Source organism: Camelus ferus, chromosome 3 (assembly GCF_009834535.1).
Source record: "Camelus ferus isolate YT-003-E chromosome 3, BCGSAC_Cfer_1.0, whole genome shotgun sequence".
NCBI classification, from domain to species: domain Eukaryota; kingdom Metazoa; phylum Chordata; class Mammalia; order Artiodactyla; family Camelidae; genus Camelus; species Camelus ferus.
Genome location: NC_045698.1, coordinates 45451369 through 45461639, shown reverse-complemented (window position 1 = coordinate 45461639; position 10271 = coordinate 45451369). Strand labels below are relative to the sequence as shown.

The window sequence follows — 10271 nt, the reverse complement described above, 5'->3', positions numbered from 1 at the left end:
AGTGCATTTATTTTTGCCATAGAAAGTTTTTTTTAAATCATGAGTTTCAATTCTAGAGAAAGAAAGAATTTCATGATAGCCAGAAGACAGGTCCAGAACTGGAGGAATTTTTGAGTGTCTTTGAAAAGCCTCCACCCCCACCTGGCTCCATCTACTCACAGCAAAATGAGGGAATCTTTTGACCTTGCGGGTGCCAGAGAGAAATCATAATGTTTCCCTTGACTTGCCATTCCACTCACTTTGAACAGAGGCCACGAACAGGGCAAATAAAAATGCTGCTGTTTAGACTCTCTTGCCTAGAGCAGGAAATAGATCTACTCAATGGAACTTCTGCCCACGGAATTGAGCATTGCTGCTGAACAGTACATGAGAAGCAGCGAGATGAGTGGGCACAGTCAAGCCTTGGTCATTAAGCACTGGCTCTGCAAAGTACGAACTAGCTGAATCCCAGTTTCCCCTCCTCCTCCAAGTGGCTGACTTTCAGCTACAGATCCCAACAATTTCTTCCAAGTTCATACTTCTTCCTTGAAAGGTCTGATTGGGGAGAGGAAGAGCTTTTCCTAAAGCTGTCATGACTGAGTGTATCCTTTTAGGGCTGAATTCAAATCTAATCTCTCCCAGGAGGCTTTTCCATCCCTTGAGCAGAAAATCTAAATGCAATTGTTTAAAGTCTTTGCTAGAAGAGACCCAAGTCCTATGTATTCAGTTTCTGGTACATAGAAGTCCCTATTATGATTATTTGCGTGTATATACATTTCCTATACCAGAGTGTAAGCTTTTGCAGAAAGCAAACAGATTTGGGGGGAACTAAAATTGAGTGCTTAAAAAAGGGGGATTTTGTTAATAACTTCAGAGAGTAACTTTTTATTTCAGAAACTATGTAGCTCACTAAGAGGCTGCCTACGAAGACTCTAGGCTAAATTTTTGGGGTTTGGAGGATGCTTCATCACACAAGTAGAGAAGAAGTGATCCCAGAAGTGTTTCTTCCACCCAGGGCAACAAGGGACGATTTATTAGAATGTTGCTGGCAGGTTTGAGGAGAGAGTTTGTGTATTTTGTGTTATTTTCTTGCTCCCTGAGAGCTGGTCCTGGTGTTTGTGTGTGTGTTTGAAGTCTGCACAGGAAGTTTGGGTTATGAGAGCCTCACTGCTAGATGAATTCCAAGTCCCTGGGAGCACGGGCCAAACCATGGGCCAAGAGCAGTGCAGAATGCTGGCCATTGTGTGAAAAAGTGGGGCAGGAGGGGAGGATGTGTCCTGGCTCAGTGGCAGGGAAGCCAATGGTTTGGGGTCTGGGAGGAAGATGGGTAAGAACACTGTGACAGGGCTATCATTTAGGATTTCCTTAGCTGGCAGAATCTGTCTAACCTCCAAGATACCTGGCCATGACCCAGTGTGGTAAGAACATTACTGTGAGAACCTGGACCACAGTCACTGTGGAAAAAGATGTTGTTTCATTGTGGAAAGATTTTTTACAATCTGCAATTTGCTATAGGCCAGCAATCCTCCCACTGACAGCCTTGAAAAAAATTAAAAATAGATTTAGAGTTTATGCATAATAAAAACTTTATGTGTTATAAAAATTGTTTCTCTGGGACTGCACTCTGATCCTTGTCTGAGCCACATCTTCTGGAGCTTGTGTTTGGTGATGTGTTGATTTAATTTCCTAATCTATGCCAGATGAAATAAATACCTCTATTTTGGATCTGGTAACACAGAGTGGATGGCCAAAGGGATGTGTGATCAAAGGTTGTCCTCCCACAAGGACTAACAGTTGAATGCTGTACTTTAGTGTATTATAGCTTCAAACTGGTTGACTGACGATCATTGGGCAAATGCTTAATGTGGAGACATGTAGTAAAGTAATGTTAAAACAAATAATTCTGACTAGTCATGCATTGGCTTCAGCTGCATATACTTTCATTTGAAGTGGGTCCGCAGAACTCAGAATGTTCCATTTGCAGCATCTTAGTTTGTTAGGATTATGCTGACCAAAATTAATTGGGTTTGGCTAACACAGTGAGAACAGCTTAATATTTACTTCATTTTTAAAGTCTTCTGGAGAAACCATACTGAATCAATTCAAATCAGATAAGATGTGTACAGTGTCTGAAAATGAGCTATTCATATTGCCGAATGCCTGGCCCCAAACTCTGCCAATCTCTGATTTTGGAGAGAATTCAAGTTTTTTGTCCTTTAAGATGGCTGTGGCCTCCTTGTGTGAACTCTGTTGGAGACCCAGATCCTACGTGCAGTGGTCACCAATCTCCCCAGCATTCCTGCCAGCCATCACCTTACTGAGACCATGCCATCTGACTGGCAGATGTATTCACATCTCCCTCAATGCCCCTGTCCTCATATCTAAATAGCTGTGCATGTATCTCTGCTAATTTCAGAGTTATATTACTGAATTTCAAAAAAAAAAATCACTGAATTTCAGAAGCTTTTTAAATCTTCACACACTAATGATGCATATGGTAATAGAAACCTATCAAACACAAACCAGCCTTCCTCACACAGGAAAAGGAAATACACTTCAAGTAGGAATACGTGTTGTTTTTTTCAAGGGGTTTGGACCGATTTCTTCAGATACTGCATGTCTGAGGAAAAACCCCAAAGGAGAAATGTAAGAAAAATACTTGTATTTCTAAATTGTGGGTTTCAATTCTAAACTGAATGATTTCTGCACATTACATGAAGTAGAAAAACAGAGACAGCAGAGAACTTGAGAAACATCTACGCTGGGAGCAGGCAGTGGATATTAAGTCACAGGTCTATGCAGCCTGGATCCCACTTCCTTCTAAAAATCCCTAACACCAAGGAATTCTAGCATAAGTTTACTTCTTTTCTTTGTATAAGTTATTTTGATTTTTTAAAAATTCTAATGAACTAAAGATGATTACTACCGCTGTGCAGTCTGTTTGAAATGGATATATTAACATAGATAAAGATACCATAATGGCTGTTATTCAATTAACACAATTGTACGGAAGAGTCCAATTGCAGGGTTAGAAACAGGAGCTTGATTTTTTCAACATTTCTGAGCCATCAGCGTTTGTTTAATGGCTATAGCTAACATTTCGCCATTTCCCTTCAGTGGAAAGATCTCTTGCTGTAAATATTTGTCTAACATATATCCACGCACATGCATACACACAGAATTATCCTGTATTTTACAGTTTCTATTTTTTTTCTCACTGGTACCATTTCATATGGAAGTCCTTAGAAAATGTCAGCATTAGAACCTAGATTCCTTCATCATTTTGACCACTTTTTGGTAAGACAGCCTCCCCAAGACGAAACATTCTATAAGGAAGATAAAGAATAAATATCATTTCCAAAGAAGTCATCTAGATTTCAGTTAAAATGCTTTTCCCAGCGTGAATTAAACTGTTTTTAAATCAGTACTCCACTGTGGATGAAAGAAATATAGTTTCTTTTGTAGTGAGACCTAGAAGATTCCTAGAAGATTTGAGTGGACTCCTTCATATTAAGCACTGCCTTTAAAATCACTATTATCCCAATTTAACTGTAACATTTCATGTAGGCAGATTCTAACAAGTAATGCAAATTTTCAAAAATACACAAAAGTAGAGAAAATAATATAATAAACCTTCATGTATCCATCACCAATCTTCAGCAGTTACCAGCATTTTGGGACAGGGTTTTGATTCAGTAATTTGTCAGAGGACATCCTGAAGTATAAGAAAGTTGGCTGGCTCACATAATGTACCTATTCTCAGTTCAAGATTTACTCATTTAATAACAGCACACACACTGGGACAGAACTCTTGAGTAAACTGGAGAGGGATGCTATCTCCAAAGTCTGAAATAGGATGATGGCCAACATAGAGGAAAGAATTCCTGTATTCACTGTTTCATTCACTTAACCTGCAATTACTAAGCACCTGTTGACCAATGCTAGGCACTGTCAGGCGCCATGGAGCAAAGATGCTATCATTGATCCCAACCTTCCAGCAGCTGACAATATAGTAGGTGGTGACACCCAGCCCTATCTCACAGCTGACCCCTGCCTTCAAAGAATGGAATGGGCTAGAATAGAAAAGAGAAATCTGTTTCTGGTTTGATGGGAAACTCAAAAACAAAATCTCAAAAAAAAAAATACCACAAAAATAAGAAAATTACCATAGAAATGACTACAGTTCAGTGGACAGAATAAAGAACTAGCCAGGGCTTTAGTTCAGCGAGTGATATGTGGGTTACAGAATTTCTGCTGAATTGAGCCCAACCATAAACCAACCTATAGGGATTGGACCCAAGCCCTTAAAATGTTAAGGAGGTCTGATAAAGATAAAAATCTTAAGGGTTTTGGGTGTTTTTTGTTTTTGTTTTTGTTTTTCTTTTTTTGCAATCCAGAGAGTAAAAGCAAAGTAGGGGCAAAGTAGGGAAGGTTTTACTAACCCTCAGAAGAAAAATTCCTCTAAGACACATAAAGAAAAGAACATGTTTACTTTCTGTGTATGCCTTAAGTAAGCAAATCTTATTTCTATCTTGAGGTATCTTCAACAGAAATGTCCTCTTACCTGCTGAATGAATGAGGAACAGCTTGCAATGTTAAGTAGACGAATGCTTTAAAAAGGACTGGTTTCACGTTGGAGCAAATAGTCAGATAGAGAAAAAAATAAGAAAGAAAAGAATGAGGGGGAAGGCAGAATAAATGCGAATCGAGGGTTCAGGCTATGATGGATGAGTAAACAGTCTCACTTATACTTACTAGAAAAGCAGCCCTGCAGAGCAGTGAAAAGCATCAACTTGGCAGCTGAAATGCCTGGGTTCAAATTCTGCCTCTACCATTAGTTAGCTGTGTGTTAAGCAAGTTACTTAACTTCTCTGTGCCTCAACTTTCTCATTTGTATGGTGGGGGTAGTAATAGTTCTGCATATAATGAGCTTGTTGGGAGAAATATTTAAAACACATAGGAAGGTACCTGTCATACAGTCAGAAGCACGTAAATGCTTGCTATTTATCAATTTGTCCTTTCTTCATAATTTCACTTATAAACAATCATTCACTCAGATCTAAAACCTCAGTGTAGGCTCCTGCATGTTTGCTTTTTTTGACAAATCTCTAGATAAACAAATTCTATCATATTTTTTTAGAAAGCCCTAGTTAACTCTCAGATAAGGTCTCTGGCCTCTGGTTTCTGTAACCCTCTAATTGTCATGTAAAAAGACATCCCAATAAAAGAGAGAGAGAGAGAGAGAGAGAGAGAGAGAGAGAGAGAGAGAGAGTGTGAGAGAGAGTGAGTGAGTGTGTGTGTGTGTGTGTGTGTGTGTGTGCACCCATGAGAAAAAGCAAGAGAGAGAGAATGAGAGACTGACAGAACCAAACTTTCTGAAGTTTAGGGAGCAAAACTAGGGCAAAAATAGAAACCACAACTATGGGCATATTCAAACCAGAATTATATAGAAACTTAGCGAGAAAGTATATCATGTCTTGTTGTGGTTTATCCACAAGTTGGAGCGCTGGGCCAATCCTGGAGATTCCAAGCCTGTTTTCAACCCATAAATTCCTGTGTTTTAGAAGAGCCAAGTGACTCTTCTAAAATGTTGACAGACAGACCAAACTTTCTAAGGTAATTACTCTCCTTTGTGTGCTGCAGAGATGTGGGAACAGGATCACTATTTCTGTTTTGTAGGATGCTGAGACAACAGACCTCCACAAATTCCTGAACCAGATCTCAGCTCCCCCTGTGGGCAAAGACCTTTCCTAGAGCTATTTTAGGGTATTGTTCAACTTTCATCTTTTTGCATAGTCACCCTTTTTTACTCTAGTAGTTAGAAGAGCATCAATTGTCAAATAGGCCTCAAGATTTATTGCTTGAATGAGGCAGTAAGCAAGCTTCCGCTCCTTGCTGCTAGCAGACCCCTTATTTGCCTGGCTCCACACCCAGCACGACTACCTGGAAAGCTGGGAAGGTGGGCTATGACAATACCTCTTGGGTATCTTTTTGGCCATCACTTTATAAAGGAACTGGTCTGACATCTCTAAAATTTTTCATTCAGTATCATTTGAGGTTAGGGCAATATCCAATGTATCCAATATCCAGGGGGTTGCCCCAGCTGGTCTTTGGGGAAATTCCACTAAGAACATTTCTGTTCTGTTCTCTGGGTCAGCATTACCCTGTCCCAGCAGTCCTCTTTTCAAATGCAACTACTCAAACCACTGTAGAACCCTGAAGTGTTAGATTGTTTTCTCTAGGAATCTAGGGAACGAGTCCTTGTGGAGAGAGGGCGTCTAGAAAGGAGGTGCAGTTAAAGGGAAAGAAAGATGCAGAGCGAGTCAAGGGAGCAGGAAGGATCATCTTGCCTACTGGACAGTGCAGTTAGGGGAAGGCAGGATTCTGCCACTAACAACAAGTTTGCAAGCTTTCATTACAACTTCTCTGTAGCTCAGTTTCTTCACATAGTCACGCATGTGTGGTAGAGTTGCTGAGAGGATGACATGACAGATGGAGAGCTTTCTAAGGTTGTCCACTGAAGTTAGGGTGGGGGGCACCTCAGGCATGGGCGGTGGGATGCTTCCTGCAGACGTAGCCTCAAGACCTTCTGCACAAGTAACATTCCTTAGAAAGTAAGTTTTACTGTAAAAATGTGTGGCAAGTATGTATTCTATTCAAAAATACAGTTCTTCTCTCCAACTCTCCAATCTTTAAGTAAAATTTTTCCCTGAGATAACTATATTTATCCCATAGCTTTGTAGACCCTCTGGACTCGCTGATGTGAGAATCTCTAACATAATGTGAATAAGGAACAAAGTTGTTCCTTAACCCAGGGTAGATGCTAGTTTTTATTATATATACTCTTGTATATACTCACATGTTACATTTAAATAGAACCTTACTGTTCGCAAATACTTTCACAGATCTTATTTCATTTTCACAAGAACCTCACTATTAATTTATTGGTTTCTCCATATTTTATAAAGTAATATTTAAGATAGAGTAAGTTGCTAATTTTCTTCAGCTTTTAACTTTTTAATAACCACAAGGATCTTATGTTTCCCAGAAATTCTGATCTACCCTATCCCTTAAGGGCGGCAAGCCTTTAACTTTTGATTAAGAATCATAAAATAAAGTCAATTTCTATAGGCACTTTGCAGCCAAGATTTGGTTACACTTTACTTTCTATAATCTTTGTTACAAAAGTAATTTGTGTTCCCAAATATAAAGTTATACTATGAATATACAATGAAAACTATCTGCAATCCCAGGTTTCTGGTATGTCTTCCTGAGTTATGTGCCTGTCCCTTCCCACACCAGGCTGAAAATCACTTGAGCAGGATGACAGAAACATCAAATGGCCAAGTCGGCCCTGAGACTTGGGCCTCTGATTCTACCCCAGTGCTCTTCTCGCCACTCCCTTCAAGGTCCAGCACACGTAGGGGCCACTGCGTTCTGCACATAAGAGACTTAACCCGTGGGTCCAGCAAGGCATGGAAAGCTGAGCCTCTGTATATTCCACAGGAATTCAGAGGCCTGAGATGTTGCAATGGCCTGGAGAAATTAGATTAAAATGTACTTGGACAGGATGTCAAAAGATGGTCATGGTTCAGAAAGAGGCAGTGTTTCCAGGCAAGAGAACAGATAAGGCAGAAGAGGAAGGTTTAGACCACAGTTGGGAAGGGTGCTGAAAGCCAGGCCAGGCGGTGCAGACTTTCATTCAGTACACCAAGGGAGGGTGGGAGGACATGTTCAGTCTTCAGCTAGGATGGTGAAACAATGAAAGTAGTCTCATGCTTCTATATAGTGGGGAAGGGTCTTAAGAGAAGAGGTGTGAATACAGACCCATGGGAAGGTCATTACCATACATACGGACAAGAGAACTTGAGAGCTCAAAGGGTCTCACTGTCCTCTAACTGAACACTTTTCCTCTACTCTCTTCAATAGGTGATAAAGACCAGAAAAATGGAAGGGCCAAATAGGGACGGATGCGTGGAAAGACCAAGAATGCAACGAGTGCCAGTCCCACCACAAGGGAGAGGTAAGTGTCTCTTTCAAGTGAGCGAGGACTATCCTGTCCTCTCATCCTGCTGTCTCCTCAGTCCCCTTCACTAGCTCTTTGGAATTTCTCTCTAGATTCCCCTTCTTCCCAGCAGAGTGGAATCTAGCCACTAAGGACAGATTTCCCTAGATTTTTGAAGGAAGTGTTATCAATCTAAATTATACTGTCCATTGACTGAGTACAACCTCGATCTAGGACTACAATTTGCCAAGTGGTAATTGGGCCATTCTTAGAGGAACGTGGGGTCAGTTGGGGTCAGTTTTCATAACCGCTGCCCACTGGGACTTGTAGAGGCGGTTAGTACAGTCTGGTAGCTCACATTTCCAGAAGTGGATAGGACAGGCCACTGGTGTCAGAAACCCCCCAAAATATTCTAGAGTTCTTGCTAAGGGCTTACGGAGACTGCCAGCTTTGCCCACTTCTGTCACCTGACTTTGCTCAGCTTTTGTTATTCTTTCTGAAATTAGACATATAAGGAAAAAGGGAAATATGGGCAAATAACACCTGTTTGGCCATTATCAAGCCTCTGATTCTTACTCCCAAAAACAGTCATTACTTCACATCTAGGCTTCTGCAGATTATGGCTAAAGTCATATTGTCTATAATCCTTATTCAGGCATTTGATATTTATTGGATCTTACTGTATGCCAGGGACTGGGGAGGCAGTGATAAAAGCTAAGCTCCCTGTTCTGAAAGGACTGAAAGACAGAGACGAAGAGGGACATTCAGAAAATAATGACATTAAAATATCATGCTGGCTATAATGAATTATATTTTAAACATACTGAGTTCATATATATCATGGAAAGCCCCCTAGAGTTGAGGGGAACTTGGTTTCTATTTTAATCTATTTTATTTACTTGCAATGTTCTTTTGAAAAATGTTTAGGCTTTCTAAATTTGAGTCCAAATACATCATTTTTTTAATGTCTTTTTTTCTTTCTTTCCTTTTTTTTCTTTTTCTTTTTTGGTTGTAGAGGTAGCAGTGAGGAGTGAGGGGCAGGAGGAATGAGCAGAGGATGCTTCGATTATATTGCCCATTCCATTGGGGGAGTTATGCAACCAAGGGGGGAAAATGCATTTTCCACTCTTGAGGTCCTTTGATCACTTTTGTTCTTACATAACTCCCTAACAGCTGGAGTTGTAAACTTGAACACTGGCAGGAACATGGTTCAGATTGCGAAAGAAAATTCAACCCACATTTGAAGAGAAGCAGCCAGATATTTTAAAAGCGACTCCAGTACTCGTGTTCCCTAACACTGAGTGAGTGCTGGCAATATTGGAGCACGTCAGGCCAAGTTCCTTGCCCCCAAGGAGTACTGACTGGGATGGCTCTCAGCTGGGCCTGCCCCAGGAGAATGGGCCGCTTTCTCATCCTTCTTTTCACTGGGGAGTTCCAGTCTGCGGCAGCTCCTCTGCCCACTGATGATCAAAGCAATGTTCGCGCGAGTGTCTGGGGAGCCAGGAGTGGACTCCAGTCCATCCGCCCGCCCCTCTTCCGGCAGCCTCACGCCGCTCACTGGCTTCTCAGCGCCACTCCTTTCACCTACTTCCACTGCTGCCTTGTTCTCAGAAAGTCCCCCCGCTGCTTGGTCTCCCCACTTCTCTCTACCCACTTCTTCCTCTTCCTCCTTGACCCTTTTTCTCCTTCTCCCCTCCCCCTCCGCTTTCTTCTCCTCCTTCTTTTTAAAGTTTTGGATGTGAGCTTGTTATGCCCTAAAGTGGAAATAAATCTGTATGTAACCACTTGTTTGTTGTTACAACTTCTGCATCACAATGAAAAATAGTCAACTCAGTTCAAACCCACCACTTTAGGATAAATAACTTCTTCAAACTGCATTAACACCTAAATAGAGGTAAAAACCAAGGAGAGAAATTGGTTTCTAAAAAGGTTATTAAATTCCTAATTTGCTGAAATAAAATTTAAAAAAGGTAAAAGTGTGTGTGTGTTTTTTATAGTGAAGCAAGCCTCTGGAATCACTGATCCTGGAAAGTCATTCACATATCCATAGTTCTGAGGTAAGAAGAAACCCAGGCATCTAAGTTCTTCCTGGTACCCTTCCTTCCCCATCAGAGATCTGTGACAGTGGAATTACACCTTTGGCTGCAATTGTTGCCTTAAGAGAGATTCCACATCTGTATCTCCAGGATGCAAGGGAGGGACATGACCCTTGTCACCCTGATATACTTACATGTGGCGGCTGCCAGTTCCAGAGCCTCTGCCCTGAGGTCCTCCAGGATGGCTGCTC

General features: G+C 41.1%; 1 long non-coding RNA gene across 1 annotated transcript; it reads left to right on the top strand.

Moving 5' to 3' along the window:
* The first annotated feature begins 7646 nt into the window (after nt 1–7646).
* On the top strand, nt 7647–9837 carry LOC116661423. The gene is made up of 3 exons (XR_004317287.1): nt 7647–7667; nt 7909–8002; nt 9000–9837. It is a non-coding gene; the product is annotated as an uncharacterized LOC116661423 (long non-coding RNA).
* The last annotated feature ends 434 nt before the right edge of the window (nt 9838–10271 follow it).